The 15,054-nt window shown below is 38.4% G+C and overlaps 1 pseudogene; it reads right to left on the bottom strand.

The window, feature by feature from the left end:
* Nucleotides 1-13,663: 13,663 nt before the first annotated feature.
* On the bottom strand, nt 13,664-13,755 carry LOC133071960 (U2 spliceosomal RNA; annotated as a pseudogene).
* Between the last annotated feature and the right edge of the window lie 1,299 nt (nt 13,756-15,054).

The raw sequence follows: 15,054 nt of genomic DNA, 5'->3' as shown, positions 1-15,054 counted from the left end.
AACTCCATGGCTGATTCATGTCAATGTATGACAAAACCCACTGCAATGCTGTGAAGTAATTAGCTGCCAACTAATAAAAATAAATGGAAAAAAAAAAAAAAAAAGAGTGGTTCTCAAGTAGCTCAAAATATCCTTGAGCTTGGCTGGGGTTTTGCAGCTTTAAACCCAATCTTCCAGCTCAGGAGGGCCTTCCAGACCTTACATACTCACATTACAGAAGAATGGCAACAGAGATTTTATCAGTCAGGATTCTCCAGAGGAAGAGAAGCAATAGAGATAGAGATAGAAACATATAGATATAGTTGTAGATATAGATAGATTGATTTTAAGAAATTGACTTGCATGACTATGAGGCTTGGAAGACCTGAATTCTGTAGAACAAGTCAGCAGGCTGAAAATTCAGATGAGTTGAGATTGTGATCTTGAGGCCAAAATCCATAGGGCAACAGGCTGGAAAATAGCAGAATTTCTAGGATAGAGACTTGAGGCAGAATTCTTCTTCTTCAGAAAACCTCAGTTTTTGCTCTTAAGGTCAACAACTCATTGAATGAGGTCATCCACATTATCAAGGGCAACCTGCTTTACTTAAGTTAAGAGACTGCAGGTGCTAATCACACCCAAAGACATTCATAGCAACTTCTAGATTAGTTTTGGACCAAACAAATGAACAACATGCCTAGCCAGGGTGACACATAAAATTAACCAATACAAGACATGCCCATGTCCTTAACATAGGTTTTTAACAGTACTTTTTGGACATACTTGCCTCCATGAAGTCCCATTCTATTTTGATCCCTCATTATCTCCCTAACTTCGTGAGTCTCCCTATAGAGTTTCCATTGTGATTTTCTCTTTTGTGAGACTCTTTGGTGCTTTACCCCGTTTCATGCTTTTTCTGTTCTTGGTGTGTCCCTGCTGAACTGGATTCCACTTTGGGGGACTGAGCTCTTGATCTGGGGCCACAGTCCTTTCAGGCCTGGGCATCTGGGTTCAGTGGTCCATTGCGTTGGGTCCCAGGTAAGGTGTGAGAGTCTCTACAGATTCCCAAACCAAAACAAAATTTAATTCATCGAACTAAACATGAAAATATATGTCATATAGCTCATTTGTTAAAAGAAAGAGAAGTAACAAAATCAAGCTGGAGCCCCTAAGGGGAAGGGAATCGTGTCTGTGGTTCACCACTAGTATTTTAGTTGTCTCATGCACATTTGTGTGTGTTTGTGTGTGATGTTACTTAATGTCAAAACATACTGAAAACACTTTAAAACAGCGTCACTGACACATTATATCAGAAAAGAAATGCTTCCTTCTCAACTGACTCATTTGCTGGAACTGCTTCACTTGACAATACAAATAAAAGACAGGAAATGTGGATGGTTAAAAAGCACATTTTAAGGTTTTCAGGATATGAGTAAAGGTGAAAATTTTAAAATAAATTTTAAGAATTACTTTTTATATTTCTGCAGCCTGGATTGTCAGAATTAGAACAAACTTGGGAAGTCAAATATTTCATTTCCTCAAGGGTGAAATTTTGCTCTTTCCAAGACTAAAATTAAGAAAATTCTTCGAGTCACAGATGAAGATGGAGCTGGAGCTCCAAATTTACACCCAAGTTTTCTGACAATTTATCTCACGCATTCCCTTGATTCCAGAATTTTTATTTTGGTGTGTGTATTTTGTTGTGCCATTATAATTTCGTTTTCTTTTTCTTTCCTCCCTCCTTCTCTCTTGCCCTTCCTTCCTTCTCTTGCTTCAGAGCTGCAGAAATTTAACATGGCTGGAAAAAAACTAGTACTATCTCACTTAACCCTTCTAACACCTCATAAAGTCTCATAAAACGTTTCTCAAAGTTTTGTCAAAAGTCACGGTAAAGTTCATAATAACAGAGCTGGGATACAAGCCCAGCTTGTGTAGCCTCACATTTCCTCTCTGGGAAAAATGAGGGTAATTTTTGCCTCAAAAATATTCAGGTCCCACTTTTGTCTTGCTAGCCCAACTAGTGATAAGAATGAAAACTCCGAAAGTTTTCAGAAGTCCTCCCTTTTAATAATGATAAAATTTAAATGTGAGCACTTCTATTGACGAAACAGGTTATGAAGTATGTGAGGGGAGAATATTTCCCTTTATTCATTGTACACTTCTGCATATCTCTGCAAGAAGTTCTTCTGAACATCTTTGAAAATCATTTTCTACATTATTAATTTCTAGGCATTAGAAAAATAATAAGATTTTATTAAATCTTAGAGATGCAATCTTGAGAATGTAAGGAACAAGATTAGTAAGGAAAATGGAGTGTGAGACCTGCAGCTAAATAATACTCTATTGATCTATTCTTCTTGAAAATGTGTAAATGTTTTCTCTAACAGATGGACCTAAGGGTCAATTTTGTTATTCTTCACTTCAAAGATAATAATAAAATTCAGAGAATTATTAGTTTTGTATCTGAGAGCAATTATTCCTTCAAGCTATTCCTTGATTCAAATAGGTTTTATTAGACTTTCAAACCTGTTGGCATTTACCCAAGAGACTGTGGTTTCATCGGAAAGATTTTTTTCTTAGCTCAGTGTTTTTCTTTAGCAACTGAAGGACTGACCTGATCAGAGGGACTGAGACATTGTTAAGTTTTTTAAAAATCACGTGGAGGAATCTGATTTAAATGTAAATGAGGTTTATCTTTAGACTCTGCATAGAGAGATCTTCCAGGCAAAAGAAGATAGTGGTCATAAGCTTGGTGCTCATGGTCTAAGCTCCCTGGATCTTGGGGTTATATGGTCTATATGGTCTATCCTTACTTGTTGTGTGACTTTGGGCACTTTATGCCTCGGTTTTCACATCTGTAAAATAGGGATAATACTACTTCCCACTTCGTAAAGTTTTTATAAGAATTCGAGTCACTGAATACCAAGTGCTTAGAAGTATGCCCTGGTCCCTGGGAGGCTTCAGCCAGAGAATGTTTCAACCAGAGCTTCTCAGGCTTTGGAGAGTATTAGAATCTCCCAAGGAACTTGACACAAATACAAAGATGAAGTCCCTATTCTACCTCAGTAAGCCTGGACTTTCGTGTTCTTTCTTAGCCTTCCAGGTGACAATGATATGCATCAAAGATTAACAAACATTAGTTTAGATAACACTTGTTCATCTTTCACATGTGCCAGGTATTGTGTTCAAGGTCAAAGATACAGGAAGTAGGCATCAGCCTGGATTCCGTCTCAAAGAACAGAAACCTCTTTAGCTTTCTTAAGGAAAAAGACATTTTATCCAGACTGCAAAAGACTTATGAAATAGGAAAGCCTTGAGGAGCAAGTTCTAGACCAGGGCTCCAGAAACAACTCTGAGAACAATACCGTCAAGGGGAGCCACAGATACAGTCAGGGGAGGGAGAATCGGACCACCTTCAGGAACCGCTGAGTTTGAGGATACGATGCCTCAGCCCCTGTCTGGCCCTCAAGATGGCTGCCTCGACCACGGCAACAGCTGCCTCCCAACGCTCTCAAAGCTAGATTCTGGGTACTAGAATGTGGCAGAACAACTCAGCATCTTCATGACTGTGCTTGTCCTAGCAACACTCACAACAGCTGAAGGATGGCCCCTGCCTCGCTTCCAGCTTCTGAATACCCCACAAAGGGCAGCTAACTGAGGAAACACTGACGTTCAAGACGGAGGGAACACCAAGCTCTCGTCTTCTATGGCGCAGGAGACACGCTGGAGGGACACTGGAAGAGATGCTGATGCCAGTCTCCCATTTCCATCCTAGTTGGAGGCATTAGGCGGCCAAGGTTGCCGTAATTAAAGACCAGACTGGATGGCTTAAGCAACAGGAACCTATTTCTCACAGTTCTGGGGGCGGAAAGTTGAAGATCAAGGTGGCAAGTTTGATTTCTCCTGAGACCTCTCTCTTTGGCTCTATGTAGCTGCTTCTCACTGTGTCCTCAAATGGCCTTTTATCTGTATGCATGTCCATCCTTCTTCTTATAAGGAAACCAGTCCCGTTAGATTAGGGCCTCACTCTTATGAGCTCATTTAACCTTAATTACCTATCTGAAGTTCAGTCTCCAAACACGTCACACAGGGAACTAGGGCTTCAATGTGGATTTGGGGACAGGGGGACATAATTCAATCCATAACAGTGAGTAAGACACACTTCCGTTCTGGAGGGATTTGCTCTAGGAGAAAAGATTATAAACACAGCTGCAGGTCCTAAGTGCTGTTACAGAAGAGGGAAGAGATTATGGAGAAAATACAGCAAGGGATGTAGGGGAGCCTTTCAGGACGAGTTATATGTGTCTGTATAGTGCTTAATAAGTGGAACCTTTCTTATGAATTTGTCTTTGCCATTCCAGATATCAAGTTCTTGGGAAACTCAAGTACCCAATAGTGAGGAAAGGGGATAGTGCAAAATGTCACTTGGAAGAGGGTGCTGATATTCTGGACAAATCTCTACTTCTTCAATTTCAGGAGCAACCTGGTGGCTGATACAATGCAGGCAGAGAGGTCCAACAGCTCTGCTCACCACGCCCTATTTCCTGACTTTAAAAAGAAACCATAAGAACGGACAGTTTTGAACATTCACTAAGAAGCAGGTATAGTGCTAAGACCTATACAGGTCTCATTCAAGCCTCATCTCAGAATTATCTACACTTTTCAGGATTTGAATCCAGGCTGCTTCCAATGTCTGGGCTCTTACTGATGGTGCCAGGAAAATCCAGACCCTCTTTCCTTCTGGTCCATTTAGCATTTGAATTCCCAAGGATTGCTGTAGGGAGCATGCCAAGCCTACAGTTCAAACCTTCCACCCAATATCTTGTCTTTTTTTTTTTTGCCAAATTAACTTCTATTTTTTAAACTTTTTACTATCTTTTACATTTTTACCCATAAAATCACTTAAATAAATTATTTCCTAACCATTTAATAATAATTAATAATCAATGAATTTTATTTATCTTTCAAATAATCTGGCTCTGCTTCTTTTATTCAGTTTTGTTTCTAGGTATTGCTAACTTTTTTCCAATCTCTCTGGTTTGTCTTAGAGGATTTTCTCCCTTACAGGGCATCTTGAAACTTAGTTTCCATTCCACAGGAAAGAGGTCTAATTAAGGCCATGCACCCTAGGCTTCCAGATATTTATTTAACAGGCATTTATTGGGTGTCTTTCACATGCTATGTTTGGTCCTAGATACTAGATACTCAGCAATGAAGTGGACCATACAAGCCCTGATCTTACAGTCCTTTTCACTGGAGAAAATGGACTGTAAATACATAACCAAAAATTTCAAAGACAATTTTAGATAAACCTGGTTGTTTTGAATAAAATAAAACCTTGTGATGGGTAGAGATGTCTGATACGTATATTGGATGGTCACAGAAGGCATCTCTGAGGCAGTGACATTCAACGTCTGACCCATGTTACTTAGTCATTGACATCAAATTGTATTCATCAACCAAATAATTAACACAAACTTAAAGGTATTAAGCTCGGATGAACAAATGGAAAAACAAAAGAAACAAAGCTGAAGCTTCTAGGGCTTAGAAGTTTGGTAGCTATTCATCTGACGTCTGATGAATAGAAGTGGGTCAGAACGGACCTGCCTCATGGAGTACAATCTACTGTTTTTGTGTGTGTGTGTTTTTTTTTTTTTTTCCAGTGGGTTTTGTCATACATTGATATGAATCAGCCATGGATTTACATGTATTCCCAATCCCGATCCCCCCTCCCACCTCCCTCTCCACCCGATTCCTCTGGGTCTTCCCAGTGCACCAGGCCGGAGCACTTGTCTCGTGCTTCCCACCTGGGCTGGTGATCTGTTTCACCATAGATAGTATACATGCTGTTCTTTTGAAATATCCCACCCTCACATTCTCCCACAAAGTTCAAAAGTCTGTTCTGTATTTCTGTGTCTCTTTTTCTGTTCTGCATATAGGGTTATCGTTATCACCTTTCTAAATTCCATATACATGTGTCAGTATGCTGTAATGTTCTTTATCTTTCTGGCTTACTTCACTCTGTATAATGGGCTCCAGCTTCATCCATCTCATTAGGACTGGTTCAAATGAATTCTTTTTCATGGCTGAGTAATATTCCATGGTGTATATGTACCACAGCTTCCTTATCCATTCATCTGCTGATGGGCATCAAGGTTGCTTCCATGTCCTGGCTATTATAAACAGTGCTGCGATGAACATTGGGGTGCACGTGTCTCTTTTTTTCCTCCTGTTTTCTAGGCACCAGAGATTTCTTGGCTGAACTCCCAGACAGATGAGTGTGAATTCTTGACCTGCATGTTATGTGTGGATGTTCCTTCCTGTTAGTAATCAGCAGAACTCAGGGCTTAGCATTCCAGAGACCCTGCCATTATACCAAAACTTCAAATGAGTATGTTTGGTTTAAACTACATCTCATTATGCCAACAATACACTGGCTCTGATGATAAGTTGCAGCTGGATTGCTTTAATCCTTTCTCTTCTGTGATATATTTTTCTTTCAACTAATTTTTGATTCTATGAGTTGTGATGTTTCATATTCAGCTATGTTTATTCATTAAGCTAGTAATCACCAAAATCTGTGCTTTAAATTTCCAACTATATGCCAGGTAGAAACAAATTGTTCCTTGATAGTAATGCAGGTTTGAGCTCAACAGTGTGCATGACTGTGAATCTGGATGATAAAAAGTTCAGGCAGTCATATGCAAAACTTGAAGAAAAGCTATTTAATATATGTTTGTCATTATGTAGCCAGAATACCTAGGCAATTGACTTTTGGGGAATTTTTGTTTGTTTTTTTCCAATTTTTCTCCAGATAATCCAGTGTAGCTAAGGAAATCTTTGAAGGGTAAGTTCTCAGTTTGCACAGCAAATCTATAAACTTCTACAACCAGCACAAGACATCAGGCTTTTCTCAGAAAGAATAGCTCCTCCAAGGACCAGGATCTTGGTAGTTCAGTCTATTTTGTTAAGACTTCTTTGACATTAATCTTGAATGTAACCTTTGCTCTTTAAGATGAGCTTCTGAATTTTAAACACAAATGGAAATACCGAATGAGGAAAACATAAAACAGCCAATTTAGATGTTATTGGCTTAATCACTCAGCTAAGTGCTCTCCCTCCTTGTGAGGCCAAACAAAACAAAAAGGAGCTGAAGGGGAAAAAACCAAACTCTTAGAGACAAACAAATCATCTGAGAACATTCCCAGTCAGCTCATAAAGCCTGGGAAAAGAATAACTCAGTCTCCTCTCCTCTTCCAGAATTGGGTCTACTCCAAAGCAATCACGCCAGTCAACATTCTCTAGGTTTGAAGAATATGGGATAAGAGTCTTTCTGGAGCCACCAGATGCCTCTGGGCTTGTAAAATGGTGCCATGCGGTACAGTAGACAGAGACCAGGGCTCAGATATGGGGCATCCAGGCTCTCAGTTCTGGTTCTTTTATAAATTAGGTGTGTGGGTCTTTGGGTCTCTGGGTCTCATCTGTTTAGCCACATGATATCTAAATAAGATGATCTTTAAAGATCTTTCATCACAAATCTAATGTTGAAATAAATGTATTTTAGAGCTTTGCAATGTATACAGTCTTGTGTTCACTTTTCTGTCTATACATTCTTACTATTTTATAACTAAAGTTAGAGCATCATGTTAGACAAACATACCAGCTCTTGAAAAGTGAATGTTAGCCAGTGTAGACTAGCATGTATTTTTTCTCATTGAAAGTAGTATACTATGTCCACAGCAACAAATCAATACTTAATTTGTCACTTTTAGAGTAAAAGTGTTCCTTCTTGTGGCTCCATTGAATCAAATTTTTAGAAGCAGAAATAAATTATTAATTGTTTAAAAAAAAACAAATCTAATGATGGAATAAAGCTAGCAAGGAGTGCAGCGGTTCAAACAGCACTGTAGTTTAAGGAGGGGCATCTTTGTTAATGTGATAAAAGAACTCAATATTAAAGAGAATCTGTTGACTTTTCTAGAATCCTTCTATATATTAAATTTCAGAAGTATACAGAGAATAGTAAAAGATCAATGTAAGTAATAATGATTACTCTAGAGACAGAAAGTAATAACACATTGATAGAACCAGAATCAGGACATCCACTGCTTAGATGTAGTTTAGTTGGCTTTATGGAACTACCACCACCACCACAAGAACCAAACACAGAAGACCTGGCATGGGTCTAAATGACAATACATTTCCAGAGATTTTATTGGTCGATTTGACATTTAGTCTTTACATTAGCAACTTCCTTGATTTTTAAAGCATTTGGATCTTATGGCTCTAATCAGATTTGGACTTCCTTGCTCTCAGTTTCTTATCTATAAAATAAGGGGTATGTTCAAAATAGCTCTAAGACCTCACAGTCTCTAAAACTCTTAGTCTGTATTTTGGATGCCAAAATGAAATGTACACCATCGGCGTTGCAGACCTGTAGAGAGAAATACTTTGCCAGAGAGCAAAATGGCTTCCTAAATAGTTTCATTTTAAAGATACCAAAAAGGAAACTTTAAATCCTCCCCGCCCCCAGAAAAATCTCTTTGCTGCCTGACCTATAGAATTACAGATTCATCTGTTTAACTTAAGACCTTATCTTCAGGTTAAAATACAAATGCTTCTGCAAAGGTCACATATTAAACATTATTAGTCATTTTTACCTTTGTTTGAATGAATTTTTTTCTCAATATGACCCTGTCTTGTTTCATAAAGGATTTGAAGCTGCTTGCTGGGGATGAGTCAAGCGATTGCATTTCTGAGCTCAGCTCTGGAGAGCACCCGGGGGACCAGCGGGAAACATGAGGAGGAGGGTGGACCAGTAAGAAAAGCTCTATGTAAATTGCAAAGTCCTGTAAAAATATTAAAGATGGTCATTAATAAAAGGAGGATGCTGGATGGGCCAGAGTTAAACCTTCCTCATTTCCCAATAATTTTCAGAGTCTATTATGCCAACCGGTCAAATTATTCTTCATTCTTCTTATGGAGCTTAATGTTCCTTGTCTAATTCTTTAGACACTTTGTTAGGAAGAGAAATTCATCTATAATTTGCTCTTTACCTTGCTCATGTTGCTTCCCTATTTCCTGAATGGCATAAAATTCTGTTAGCCACTGTGTTGTCTGGGGCCACTATGGGGCCATTATGACAGTCTCATAAATGTCCTTATTTTCTGAAAATACAAAGATTCACTCTCTCTCTTTGCATAAATAGGTGTCTATTAAGCCCAGGAAGGAAAAATGACTAATTTTTAAATGGTTTTTTTGACTTTGCCAGAGCTGATTATAGCAAAATTCTGCCATAAACAGCAAAGTCACAGCCCATTTTTAAAGGTACAAATTGTAGGCAAAGACAAAAATTCAAGAAACTTCTAAATTGTACCGGTTAATACAGGTTATTTTGCTTAGGTCACAAAGATAATATAATCTTGAAAAAGAAAGGAAAGGAAGCTTTCAAATCCTAAGAAAGACTTGAAATGTCTCTCATTGCTGGAAGATGCCAATTCAAGAAGGAGATCTACTATATGATCCAGCAATTCCACCTCTGGGTTGTAAGCAGGGTCTTGAAGAGGTATTGTACTTCCGTGTTAACTGCAGAATTGATCACAATAGCTAAGCAATTGAAGCAACCCAAGCACCCACTGACAGATGAACTAATAAACAAAATGTGGTATATACACAACGGGATCTTATTCAGCCTTAAAAAGGAAGGGATTTCTGACATCAGCAACCATATGTTGTTGCTATTGTTTAGTCTGTAAGTCATGTCTGACTCTTTGCAACCCCATGGACTATAGCCTGCCAAATTCCTCTGTCCATAGGGTTTCCCAGGCAAGAATACTGGAGTGGGTTGCCATTTTCTTCTCCGGGGGCTCTTCTCAACCCAGGGATCGAACCTGCATCTCCTGCTTTGGCAGGCAGATTCTTTACCACTGAGACACCAGGGAAGCCATGCAACTGTGTGGATGAACCTTAAAGACATTAGGCCATCTTAAATAAGCTAGGCACAAAAAAAAGTGAATGCTATATGATTCTACTTAAATGAGGTTCTTTCAGTTCAGTTCAGTTGCTCAGTCATGCCCAATTCTTTGCAACCCCTTGGACTGCAGCATGCAAGGCCTCCCTGTCTATCACCAACTCCTGGAGCCTACTCAAAGTCATGTCCATTGAGTCGGTGATGCCATCCAACCATCTCATCCTCTGTCGTCCCCTTCTCCTCCCACCTTCAATCTTTCCCAGCATCAGGGGCTTTTCCAATAAGCCAATTCTTCACATCAGGTAACCAAAGTATTGGCGCTTCAGCATCAGTCCTTCCAATGAATATTCAGTACTGACTTCCTTCAGGATTGACTAGTTTGATCTTCTTGCAGTCCAAGGGACTCTCAAAAGTCTTCTCCAACACCACAGTTCAAAAGCATCAGTTCTTCAGGGTTCACCTTTCTTTATAGTCCAATTCTCACATCCATACCTGACTACTGGAAAAACCATAGCTTTGACTAGATGGACCTTTATTGGCAAAGTAATGTCTCTGCTTTTTAATATGCTGTCTAGGTTTGCCATAGCTTTTCTTCTTGAGGTACTTTAGAGCAGTGAAAATCATAGAGACAGAGTAGAATGGTGGTTACCAGGGACTGGTGGGAGAGGGATAGGCAGTTATTGATTAATGAATATAGTTTCAGTTTCACAAGACAGAAAGAGTTCTGGAGACTGGTGGTAGTGATAATTGCACAAAAATATGAATGTTTATTAATATCACTGAATTGTACATTTAAAAATGGCTAGGATGGTAAATTTTGTTATGCATATACTTCACCACAATAAAAAGACTGCTTATTCATTCATTTTAAGATAATAATAACAAATCATTATATATTAATCTACATATTTTTATTTAAAAGAAATGTATTTTCAGAAGCAAAAATTGGTGAGAAAAGAGGCATTGTTTTAGATTTGTGCACAGTTCTTTGATGTCTGACAATAAAAGCAGCTGGATTCTTCAAACTGCTGTGGTACTCAATCTGTGGTGCTATTTTTTTTTTTTTGGTTGATGAAAAAAATTCAGTGTCACAGAGATATGTAACTGGAAAAGGAAGGAGTGTTTTCACATCATTTTCAGATATTGTGGATATTCTCCTTTGATAGCACATCAAATCACATAAAAAGATCAAACAGACAAAACATGACAGATCCTTCTTACTTTTCAGCAATAGTTAAAATCATGTGATATCAATCTATTACTTTATGACATTTAGTTAAATTGAATCATAAATATTTAGAAGGTTTGTATGAAGTGCTTTTATACTGAAACCCAACAAGCTATATACCATAGATGGAATCACTTGTTCTTCCTATGGTGGTGATATGGCTGAAATAGTATGTTGAAAACAATAGAGTTACAAACAATACATGTTCATCTCTCAGAAAATATTGTTGGAAGATGTATCAAAAAAGCTACCTCAAGATGGAATAAATTAGTATTAGTTCAAGTTAAGCAGTATGCAAGGTTTTCTACTCTGTCAAAGGAAAACACAGTCATGCCAGTGCCTTTCACTTGGCAGTTTTAGGGGTTCTGCTTTGGTAAAGAACAGAGGAGACACTGACTACTGTTGTTGTGTGAGAGAGAATCTCTACGGAAAGACAATTAGTAGAAGAATTCAATAGTGTTTTCAATGGGAAATATCTTGAAGAAGGGATAAAATAGAAGTTCAGAATTAACAATACACACTACCATAAATAAAATAGATAGCCAACAAAGACTTATTGTCTAGTACAGAAAACTATATTCAATATCTTATAATAACTAAATAAATAACTAAAATAAATAAATAGTGGAGGACAAAGGAGGCTGGCGTGCTACAAGTCCACGTGGTTGCCAAGAGTCACACGTGACTTAGCAATTGAACAACAACTAGACCACTTTGCTGAAACTAACACAACATTGTACATCATCTACACGTCAATAAAAAGCTGTTTTGAAAGACTGGAAATTCTTTCCATTAAAAAGGCAAGAAAGAAATGTTTTAGTTAAAGCTACTAGTAGTGCAAACTACTGATAAGGCCAAAGCATTGGAATGAATAAATACATTCCAGGGAAAGATTACAAAGATAGCACTCCCTATGGTACCGTTTTGTATAATATGTTTTAGAGAGATGAGAAGTGACCACAAAAATCTTGGGAACCTGTGGTGAACTGAATGACTGATCTCAATTCTTCATTCTCTTGTTGGAAAATTTAAACTTCAATAGTTTTGACATAGGGCTTCCCTGGTGGCTCAGTGGTAAAGAATCTGCCTGCCAATGCAGGAGATGCAGTTTAGATGCCTGGGTCTGGGAAGATCCCCTGGAGAAGAAAATGACAACCCACTCCAGTATTCTCTCCTGGAGAATCCCATGGACAGAGGAGTCTGACGGGCTACATCCATGGGGTTGCAAAAGAGTCAGACACAACTTAGCGACTAAACAACAGACTTGACATAGTCTCCTAGAGGACAGGGTACTCTTTTCACTCTTGACTTTGGGTTGAATGCGTGACTCCTTTTAGCCCATAAGTTGTTAGAGGGAGAGGATTAAGATGCAAGCGCTGCTCACTTCCGTAGCCATGAAGAATATGCTCTGAATTGCTGCTGCCTCTCATTCTGGGTTCTGGAATGAGACACATGAAGCAGCTCAGAATCAAGCTCAGTCATCCACAACCAGGACCAGGGTGTCCCCAGACCTGTGAGCAAGAAATAATGCTTATGCCTTTGACCACTGAAATCCTGTGGTTGTTTGTGATGGAGAACAGTGGACTAACCTGGTATCACATACAAAGCCGTTATCTCAAGCTAAAATCTTCGTCAAACTAAAAGATACTACTTATTTTTCTTTTACAAATATTAGAAATCTACTGACCTTTTCTGTGATGACAAGCAAATGTCACTAGAATGCTACCTAGCAAATATTTTTGAAACAAGTAAATATGTCCCTTCTTGGTGAGGGTGATTTTTAATGCTGAGGGAAAAAAAGTCATTTTTTTAAAAATGTATTTATGCTGTGTGTAGAGGGTTCAGCTTGGAAGCTTGTATCAGGAGTTTCCCACAGTTATTTCATACTGTTGCTCCGAACAATTTATGTTTATTACTGTAAAAGCAGCCGTATCTGCACACTTGAAAAACTTGGAAACTGAGTTTTCTACTGCTTAATAATCCTCAATTGAGTTTAAGGATCAGTGAATTTTACCATGTGTGCTATCAACCAATAAAAAATCATTTTTTTCCTAAACAAAGAATTTCAATGGGTTTTGAATCCATTTGTTAAAAATACAGAGACAGAATGCCTTACAATTAGTTTACAAGAACAAATGATTGACATCAGGGAAGATAGAAATTTCTTGGCTCAATTTCAACAAAAAACCCTGCATAATTGATGGGTGGGAATAAAAAATGAGTATCTTGAATTGATAAGCAAAGCAAATATACACTTCCAGTCAGATCTCTGTATCTTTGTGCTATATCTTTTTCAGCTATGATAGACATAAAATCAAGTATCAAAATAAGCTGAAATTAGAATCAGACCTTTGGATTACATAATACAAAATGTTAAATCAAGATTTTCAAAAATAGTGAAGCTTATTTGATTACTCTGCTGTAACTAAAAATACTATTACTATTAATAATACTTAGTCTTGGATTTAAGCAACATTTTGAAAACAAAAGATTTATGTACCATAAATAATTAAAACCATTTAAAATATTGTATATCATCACTTTACACTTGATCTTAGCCAAAAGGCCGAGAAGCGATATATCATCACTTTAAAATACCCATTTGCACAATTTTAATAACATATAATAATGCTACATAAGCAGTTCATAAGGAAATAAACATACTTGTATTCAGAATAAATCTTCAAAAATATTATCTTGATAGGAATGGCACAATCAGAAGTTTTAAGACTACACACCTAAAAAAACACCTGTTTTTATCCCACCTATGGTCTTCCTCTCCAAATCTTCAGTTCCTCCTGGTGCCTCTTCCTTTCTATCCAAGCACACATATCTCATTCCTGTCTTGAAATCAAATACATACAAGCATTCTCATTTGATCCTGTAACCTCCTCTGGCTGATTCTATCTTTCTCCTTTTTATTGCCAAATTCCTGGACTAAGTGGGCATCAAAAGGTGCCTCTCTTGCTTGAATAATTGTACCTTCATTGCTTTTTTGTCCTCACCACCATCCCCAGAATGTGCATGCACACCGACTCTGTGGGTGAGATCCTACAAACTTAACTCCATTCCTCTGAAACCCATTGTTTGGATGTTCCCACAGATCTTAGAGCCAAATCTAACAATCTTTCCTAGGTCCTTGACCTCTTTGTCCCCAGTCAAATTTATTGCTCTTTCCTACTAGTTTTAGAAAACTATATTCAAATAAAACCTTTTGCCTTTTTCCTGCCTTATTACGAGAAACCAATGTCTTGCCAGATCTAGCTGAAGATTACTGATGAGGGATGCTTGCCACCTCCCTTGAGATGGTAGTACTAGGCTGCTCTGGTGGATGCCTCTTGCCATCTCCCCTCTCGCCCAAGGGTAGATAAACACAGCCCCTTTCTGCATTTCCCATGGCCCTGCTAACACAAGTTTACTGCAAGGAATTATCACAGAGGACAAAAGAATTAAATATGATAGCAATCCTAAGTTAGATATAACATATCCTAAACTTTACTGGCTGGCCCTTTCATGGGGGCAGAGATTGAGAGGGGATAGGGGAACATTCAGTATGGGGGCTGTCTACCTCCTTAGCTCAAGGCCAGTCACCATGATGTTGAGGGTCCCCTCCTCAGTCAGGTTGAAGGCCCCTTCTTATAGTCTCTGTCTCCCGAGTTCCAGCTCCCCATCTCTAGCCCCAACCCGCAGAAGCTGAACTTCCCAAACTCATCACACTAACATATAAAACAGTTTACTGAGATTTAACCCGATTCTGATTACATACTAGAGTCACCTGGGACTTGTAAAAAATTCCAGTGATTATTCTGTGCCTGCAGAGATTCTGATTCACATGAATTAGGGTCAGGATATGGGTGTGCTTTAAAAGCTCCCCATG

Source organism: Dama dama, chromosome 17 (genome assembly GCF_033118175.1).
Source record: "Dama dama isolate Ldn47 chromosome 17, ASM3311817v1, whole genome shotgun sequence".
NCBI lineage: Eukaryota > Metazoa > Chordata > Mammalia > Artiodactyla > Cervidae > Dama > Dama dama.
The sequence above is the reverse complement of the archived record's forward strand: the minus strand, read 5'-3'. Positions and strand labels throughout refer to the sequence as shown.